General features: G+C 46.2%; 1 pseudogene; it reads right to left on the reverse strand.

The window, feature by feature from the left end:
• Nucleotides 1–8,077: 8,077 nt before the first annotated feature.
• Nucleotides 8,078–8,197, reverse strand: LOC136662971 (5S ribosomal RNA; annotated as a pseudogene).
• Between the last annotated feature and the right edge of the window lie 831 nt (nucleotides 8,198–9,028).

A 9,028-nucleotide genomic window follows, 5' to 3' on the forward strand; every position in this document is an offset into this window, starting at 1 on the left:
CTGTCAGTTTACTCTTACTGAATAATACTGATCCCGCAATATAAATATCCAGCCAGGGTTAAGTAGCACTGCATCCCATTGTTTTCAATCAGAGAGTTAAGCATGTACTTAGATCTCCTTTACTAATGCCAGCTTGGTTGGATCCGTTCCACTGATTGCACTGCTTGTGTGTGTGTGTGTGTGTGTGTGTGTGTGTGTGTGTGTGTGTGTGTGTGTGTGTGTGTGTGTTCTGGACATCCCAAATTTTCTAATCATAAATAATTTGTGCTAATACTTTCGCTATGAATATTTTAATTGCCAGGGTAAACTAAATTCCCTCCACGAAGTCTTATGAACCTTAAAATTCCATTAAGGGATTGTTTGGTTTTCCTTATTGCGGAAACTGAGACATGACTAGCAAGCAGCTGATCTCTGGTGAAAGCTGAAGCTGAGAAGGAAGAAGAAGCCTGTCCAAAAGCATTCCCCATTATTTCCCCTTACCATTTTTGCTGCTGAAGGAGCAAATACTTGGCTTAACTGCACAACTGATGTTCAATTTTTTAAAATACTGACAATACTCAGTTGGCATCCTTCAGTCTTGGAAGACTATGGTATCGCGCTCTGAATGGTGGTTCTGGAACAGAGTGTCCTCTCCAGTGCGCAAAACCTGGGTAAAGTAGGTATGGAGGATAGGCTGTTACCCATGCAGCAAATCCCCCCTCTCCACGTTGCTGAAATGGTCCAATGGAAAGGCAGAAGCCAATACTGTTGGTTCCAGCAGCGTCGCAGGAGTTGCCAGAACGTGACTGTGTTCAGCCATGAACTGTCTCAGGGACTCTGGCTCCGGATTTTGCCTCGAGGTTGACTCCTGAAGCCTTTTCCATAACTGGATGTAGCCACAAGGCAGTGGAGGTTTGGGATCAGAGTTTTCCTTCTCTCAGATGAGCTGCCTTCCCAGGCTAATGAGTCCCATCTACCCGGTGGCTGTTTAGTCGCCTCTTTGACAATACTCAACATGCTAATCTTTTGATTAGAGTTCCACTCTGGGACATCAATATTATGGCATTTGCCAGTAACAGGACTGGGATGCAACTGTGGCCAGCTCCAGGGGAAATTAAACAAAACTTTGCATTTCATGCCCCAAAGTAAAAGATGAATGGAAGAGCCAAGGTGAGTGTCTGTGTCCATCCAACCCAGGCAGTCTCCTGGAAGCAGAAAGACCTTGAAATTGAAAATGAAATAGTGCAGTGGTTCCCAAACATTTTAGCATCGGGACCTACTTTTTAAAATGACACTCTTAGCAAAACCCACCAAAGATTACAAGACTTTTTAAAAAAAGCAGATCGAGAAAGAAAAATATTTTTATTTATTTACTTACAAGTGTAAGAAGCAGTTATCTGATTTTTGAATCACTTCAGGGCTTCAGGCAATTAGTTTTTGCATTGGATGCTCTGCCCAGCCCTTTGCAACCCATCAAAAATCAAATCACTACCCATCAGTGAGTCCCAACTCACAGTTCAGGAACCATGGAAATAGTGCATTGCAAAATTCCTTGCAATATAACTGGGGATGCTGATGCACAAACCCTTGGGTTCTAGGATGCAGCTGTTTGGAACAGCCCTTGTAATCCAGTTCCCTTGTTTGTTGGTGTAGATGTGGAGAAACTTCTAGCATAGCTCAGCCTTGTTTAGACCTTTTATTGCATGGAAACCAATTACTATTAAATACCATGCTCTGGTCAAAGCTGAGTATTTTAAAGTCACATTGATTTCCATGGGAGAAGTCTAAGCACATGCTTAACTGTCCAATCTACCTGACTTAGGGCCCAATCTATCCAATTTTCCAGTGCCAGTGCAGCTATACCAATGGGGTATGCACTGCTTTCTATGGTGGAGGGACAGTCACAGAGGCCTCCTCAAAGTAAAGGAACATTTGTTCCTTTACCTTGGGACTGTACTACAGCAGCACCAGTGCTAGAAAGTTGGATAGGATTGGGTCCTTAAAAGGGTACATCTTTAGACTGTTTCTCCTTACAATAAAAGTCACTTGATAGTCTTATTTCTAGCTAAATAAGATTCATAGAGAATTGTTGTCAGGAGGAAAGGCCCTGGTTAGTTTCACCTAGGCATAGCCCATCCTTCTCTCTCTCACACACACACACACACACACACACACACACACACACACACACACACACACACACCCTTGTATCAAGTGTTCAATCACTGCAGAGAAAGAACTAGGATCATCTCAGCCCATTGTTACAAGCTTCTTATCGGGAAACAATTAACCAGACAAGATGATATGCAGGTTGCATTACTACCAGCTTGTGAATGCTTGACTTAAAAAAAAAAAATACAATAATGGAGGGTCCTGATCCATACAGCTACCACAATGGAGGAGAAGTCACTGGTCCTTTGACATGATCTAGATACGCTTTCTTTCTCACCCACCTATCTACCCACATGGCTGCTATTTGGCCTAGGACACAAACGTGCCCCATTTGTGCTGGTGGAAATTCTTCTCCTGGGCCAAAGGTAAGCAATCTGGATTGGGGGCACAATTGGGCCAAAGGATGGAGATCCTTCCCAGGGACAGTCCAAGACCCGTCCCCCAGTGCCTGAGAAGTTGCACCAAAACAATGCCCCTGACTTGCTCTGTGCAACTCATGCCCTTCATCCACCAGTCAAATGGTAATTGTTGCAGGACATCAGGCAGCCCGGTGTGCTTGCCATTCTCCTGCCTCCCTGCTTCTGGCTGTCATATGTACAGTTGTCACCTCCAGTTGCATTACATTACGGCTCCACCTCTGACAAGGAAAGCTGCTCCCAAGGCAAACTTCTTAGTCAGAGGAGTTTTCAAACAGAGTCGTTGGCTCTGCGCACAGTAGTATATAGATTGTGAACACACAGCTACTGGTTGCTTGTATGGCAGACTAGTTTTACAGCAGCCATGGACACGCTTTTATTGGGCTGTATCCCCCCAGAAACATCCGCAGTAGTGTCGTTGCCTACTATAAATGCAGCCAGAACCCCGGTAAATAAAGAGAAATCACTGACAGGGAAGGAGATTGCTGGTCTCATTACTAGTCGCCACACGGAGCCTGGCCTTGATATCACCAGCAGTAACAAGAAGGCAGACAATTTCTCCTTGCTGACTCCAAATCTATGCTCTCACCCCCAACTTCCTCTGCCTCCAGCAACAGCTCCTTCCACATTTCCTCCCACCCAAGTTCCATTATCCATTTTCACCTTGTTGTTTTATTGGCTTCCTGCGACTGAGTTACTGGCCCCCCCTCTCTCTGGGCAAGCCTCTGCAAGGAGGCCTCTCGGAGCATACCACCAGGCAAAGTGCCAGACACTCAGCAGGGACTTCTGAAGCAAGAGGCGAGAAGGAAGTCTTTGGGGCAACTTCTGCTGCACTATTAGGGACTGCTTTGGGGCTGTCAACAGCCTGCAAATGCACCAGCTCCTCGCTTTTTTCTTTTCTTTTCCAAATCTCATCACTATTATGCATGGCTTGAGAAAGAAACCTGAAGGGAATGATGGAAGTGCAAGTTAGTGGAGCAAATCTGCTGGGCCAGCAGTTGTGGGGAATTCACACTTATGTTTTGGAAAGTTAAAAAGCAACACAGAAAACAAGGAGATAAGTAGCATTTAATATGGAAATATTTCCCATCCTCGGCAAATAGAATTCAGGTTTTTTTTTCCCCTCCAATAATTCCTAGGGAGAAGCAAAATTGACAGAGCCAGAGTTACATTTGATGGATTCATTATATGAATAAGGACATTGGTTAGGATTCAAGGAACGATTTGAGTTCTGGGGTATACCCAGCAGTGGCATCACTAAGGTTTATGTCACCTGGTGCAGGAGGCCAGCATGTCACCCACACAATGAACTTCCTCCCATGCAGTGGGTGGAGCAACAGCCCAGGCAGTGGACGTGGTGATGCACCATTGACCCTCCTCCACTGGTTTTTTGGCTATAACTTTGGACAGAATAGAGATATTTCAACATGGGTTTTTTAATTGCATCCTGCATGAAATTGCAGGTGGAACCTGCTGCAGCGAAGATAATGCCTGAAGCTATTAAAGCACCTCAGAACTTAGCAAAGTTTTATTTTTTCCTAAAACAACCTGAACCTTCTTTTGTTCATGCCCACCTTAATTTCATCCAATGCCTGGTGCCATAGCATGACACCCTGGGCTTGAACTTGAACTTGCAGGTGCCAGAAACCAAGCTCAAGAATCTTAAGCTTCACATCTGACAGTCTAAACAACAGACCCAACATCTCAGGTACACTTCTCCGACTGGTCACAGTCAGTAAAAAGTAATTCTGGGAAGAGGAATCAATCTCATTACGAAGTTGCTGTGGAAAGTTTGTTTTACTCACAAATAAATCAAGCCTGCTGTGATTGTGTGAACAAGGCTTGAATTAAACCAAAGTGCCAGCCAGGCTGGAAGGATAATGCTTTGGAAACTACCTGCCATTTCGATCCCATTTCCCTGCACAAATATCGTCTTTTGCTTTATTTTAATGCACACTCCATTCTGTATTTAGTTTCTGAGTACTAAATGGTATAAAGCCAAGAGACAGTTAGGTGCCAGCTGCTTCTCTGATCATGCCAGGACTTTCTCCAACACAGACACATTACAATACCTGCTAAGGGTCATCCTGCATGAGAGGATGCAGACGCCTGAGGGGGGACATGATTGAGACATACAAAATTATGCAGGGGATGGACAGAGTGGATAGGGAGATGCTCTTTACACTCTCACATACGTAACACCAGAACCAGGGGACATCCACTAAAATTGAGTGTTGGGAGAGTTAGAACAGACAAAAGAAAATATTTCTTTACTCAGCGTGTGGTTGGTCTGTGGAACTCTTTGCCACAGGATGTGGTGATGGCAACTGGCCTGGATGCCTTTAAAAGGGGATTGGACAAGTTTCTGGAGGAAAAATCCATTACGGGGTATAGGCCATGATGTGAATGCGCAACCTTCTGATTTTAGAAATGGGCTATGTCAGAATGCCAGATGCAAGGGAGGGCACCAGGATGAGGTCTCTTGTTATCTGGTGTGCTTCCTGGGGCATTTGGTGGGCCGCTATGAGATACAGGAAGCTGGACTAGATGGGCCTATGGCCTGATCCAGTGGGGCTGTTCTTACATTCTTAACTACAATTCCCAGGAAGCCTTGCAAGTCTTCTTGTTATCTGGTGTGCTCCCTGGGGCATTTGGTGGGCCACTGTGAGATACAGGAAGCTGGACTATATAGGCCTATGGCCTGATCCAGTGGGGCTGTTCTTATGTTCTTATGTTCTTATGCATGCTGTGTTGAATGCACCAGTAGAGTTGATGTGCTTGTGACTGTGTTTTTCTTCCAAATCAAGAGCCCCAAGTGGGCATGCTCCAGACTTTAAGCCTGTGCAACTCCTACAGTCCCAGTGTAGATTGGCCCCTGTACAGCTGCTATTTGCCCTGGGAAGGAAGCTCCCGTTGCCACAAGTGTGAGGTTTTCTGCTGGGGCAAGTACCAGCCATGGGGCACAATCTGGAATGGGACTATGGCAGGAGCAAAGCATTACAGCCTCCCCCCCCCCGGACTTCATGGCAGAGGTAATACATGAACAAGGAAAGTTCCAACAGCCGCTCAGTCTCCTAACTTCTGGGTTATACCAGCAACTGGGATTGGGACAGCAACACATACACCAAGCTTACCACTCTAATGACACACGGGCAACCCAATCCCTAACCCGCACAGGAATGGGGAGGCCAGCTGGCCTGCCCCATATCCAGAGTGGGATTGGGGCCAGTTGTAGTTCAGCCAGGGGCAAGGGGAATTCCTTCCCCTTATCCTGGGTAAAGCTGCAACAGCCCCAATGGGGCTACTTGGATCTGCGCCACCTAAAGAGGTGGTGCAGATCCAAGCAGCCTGGAGCTGCTCTGGACCACTGGGACCAGAGATCGGATCTGGCACAAGTATCCTGGCCCCTACTCCCCACTCACCGACCCACCCACTCCTCTGTCCCACCCCCAGGCCCCTCCCAGGCCCCCATACCTGCCTGACTCAGTTGGCATGGGCTGACCTTTCCACCAGCCCAACAGGGCTTGGGTCAGCCTCCCTCCTTGGATAGCAGAGTGCGTGAAAGTGCTTTATGGAACTTTCATGACACCTTTAGGCCGGTGTAAGGGACTTGCACCAATCCAAGTCCATTCCTGAACTGCACCCTTAATTTAACACCCCAAGTTCCCCTACTGAACAGCTGGGAAAGGGTTCAACAAGTCATTATTTGCAACCTATGATCACTTTCCTATCTATATTTTTTGGGAGGCTGAACATCATGGTGAAGGGCAGGCCCCTGCACACATTAAGATTTTTCTTTAATGTCCGGCTGTGAATTGTTGCATGTCTTCCTTTTATATTCAACCCTTCAAAAATTTGGCATCTCTTAGTTTTCCCCACTCTGGTGGCTGGAACGTAAACCCACCTGATCATTTGTGCTCTGACCCTTTCGAGGGGCCCTGGATTAACTAATCAAGCCCTTCCAGAACTTCAAATCTAGCCCTGAATAGCAAAGCGGCAGGGACTGGCAGAGGGAACCAGTGCCAAACAGCATGGATAATGAAGTGACCACATAATGAACCTGAAGAATAATGAAGTGTTCAAATCATGACCTACCAGAAACCAAACCAGCATGTAATGAACCGACAAACAACAAGCACATGCTTTAGCTAATCCTGGCAAAGAGGCTCTTGGAATCCAAACAATGATTCTTTGCTTCCGATCTGTACTTTCGAACAAGGAGTTTCAATCAAGTGCAGAAAGGGCTAGCCAGGCCCACTGTTACTCAGGATGGACTATCCATTAGGCACGGTAATATTAGACACATCAGAGAAAGAGTGGGGTGAGTGGGTGGTAGATTTGGGGTGCCTTTTACCTTGAGTCTTCCACCACTACCAACACTACCACCACCTCCTCCTTCCAGTGTGCCACAGGTGAAGGACAGGAGGTTACTTTACCTGGACAGGATCACCTTCTGTCACCACCTCACCCCTGGGTGTAAGAAGGTCTCAAAGCAGTGCCCTGAGCCCAGAGCAGATGCTGGAGGCAACAGTGCCCGGGGCAGTGATGTTGCAATGTCACTTCCAGGTTCCACTTCTGAGGAGGAGGTGCTGGTGGTTAAGCCACAATCTAGCTGCCCCCACTCCTTCTCCTTGGGAGGTTCAACTAGAGTCTCCAAAGGAGAAAGAACGGGGGCAGCAGCCGGACCACATGGCCAACCAAAACAAGAGGAGGAGTGGGCCCCACGATCTAGCACCCCCTTCAAGTGGTGCCCACGGCACGTGCCCTAATTGCACACCCCTAGATACGCCTCTGCGGGAGACTGCTCCCCTCTTCACCACCTCCAGATCCACCAATGAGGCAGCATAATCCATACAATTTCAGAAGCTCCAAATCATAATCACCCAACATACACCTCAATTGGCAGGTTTTCTTCATGGGTATTATGACATATTGAAGAGAGGTTCACCGGAATTATAACGAATGCACTTCATCTTCCATTCTCTTTTTCCACACACCCCACCTGCCTTGATAAAACACTTCTCAATCATAATAACATGTTCGCTTTTAGTAGCTGCAGGGGGTGGTATCTGCGGTATATTTCTTCTGCGTGTTGGTACATAAATCTTATTTCTGTAAAAACCGTTGCACACCCAGAACCATCAGGAGCCATTATAAATCTAAATCATGCCAGACAAACAGCAAAATACTTCTTAATAAAGTTTTCTTTCCCCCCTGTATACGTCTGTCAAGCGTGGGAGTGGGTTGAGGGTTTAAGAGATGCTGCTGTGGTTATTGCCTTGCTAGCTGACTTAAGAAATCCATTTCACTGTGTATATCTAATCCTGAACACAATGCACAAAGGTTATGCAAGATGATTCAATTGTTACAAATATGAAATTCAGCTCAAGGCTATCCCAGGCACTTTCACCGAATTTTCAAATATGTATTTCCATCCTTTTTCTTTTTTTAGCATTTAACTGGTGGAACTGATTGGTTGGCAACCTTCAGTCTCGAAAGGCTATGGTATAAGCCTACAGCACCCGGTATTCCCAGGCGGTCTCCCATCCAAGTACTAACCAGGCCTGACCCTGCTTAGCTTCAGAGACCAGACGAGATTGGGCATGTGCAGGGTAACAGTTGCCATTATCCACAGGTTCGCGATCTGTGGTTTTGACTCAACGTGAATTGCAAACTCACACTTGAGAGCCTCAGAGGATGTGGACGTGACCAGGAGCTGCATCCAGGAGGTCTTCTGAGGTACAGAGAGGCCATGTGCTGCCTCCCCACATGTCAGATCAGAGCCTTTGGAAAGGCACTTCTGTCCTTCTGACGTGACTTTCTAAAGGCTCTGGCCCACTTTCTGAAGGGGGGGGGAGGTCATGCTCAGCTTCCTTGTGCCTCAGAAGTCCAGGCAGAACCTTCTGAAAGCACCAGTATTTCCAGCCAAGCCTCTCCATGGATTTAATTATCCATGGACATTGATATTTTCAGGAGAACTGGGAATGGATCCCCCAAAGGTTCCAAGGATTCACTGTATAAGGAAAAAAACGTGTAGGCAGAATTTTTCTGACTGGCTCACTAAGGAAGGTAAATTGGTCCTGCCTTGCAGTGTTTTGGCTGATGCCTGCCAAAACATAGACCCCTCTTTTTATATTCTCATAAAACTGTGTTTTATTAATATTTAAGACTATCAACTTTAACCACAGTAGGCTACTCCTGTTCACAATCCAGCTGTTTTGTAATCGACGCATGGTTTACGAACCACATTTTGGCCAATGCTTCTATAGGCAACGGGGTCAAATTCAGGGCCAGATTCAAGTATCACATCTAGTTCCACCTTCATAATCTTACACAAGTTAATTTGATCACATTTCTTCTACTGAATCGGCTATTTTACACAGCACCTTTGCTTTCCAGAAGCCATTCAATTCGTTTAAATATTTAAAAAATGCGGACCCCATCACCACTCGGGACAAATG

The sequence above is a fragment of the Tiliqua scincoides genome, chromosome 11 (genome assembly GCF_035046505.1).
Source record: "Tiliqua scincoides isolate rTilSci1 chromosome 11, rTilSci1.hap2, whole genome shotgun sequence".
In the NCBI taxonomy this organism is placed as follows: domain Eukaryota; kingdom Metazoa; phylum Chordata; class Lepidosauria; order Squamata; family Scincidae; genus Tiliqua; species Tiliqua scincoides.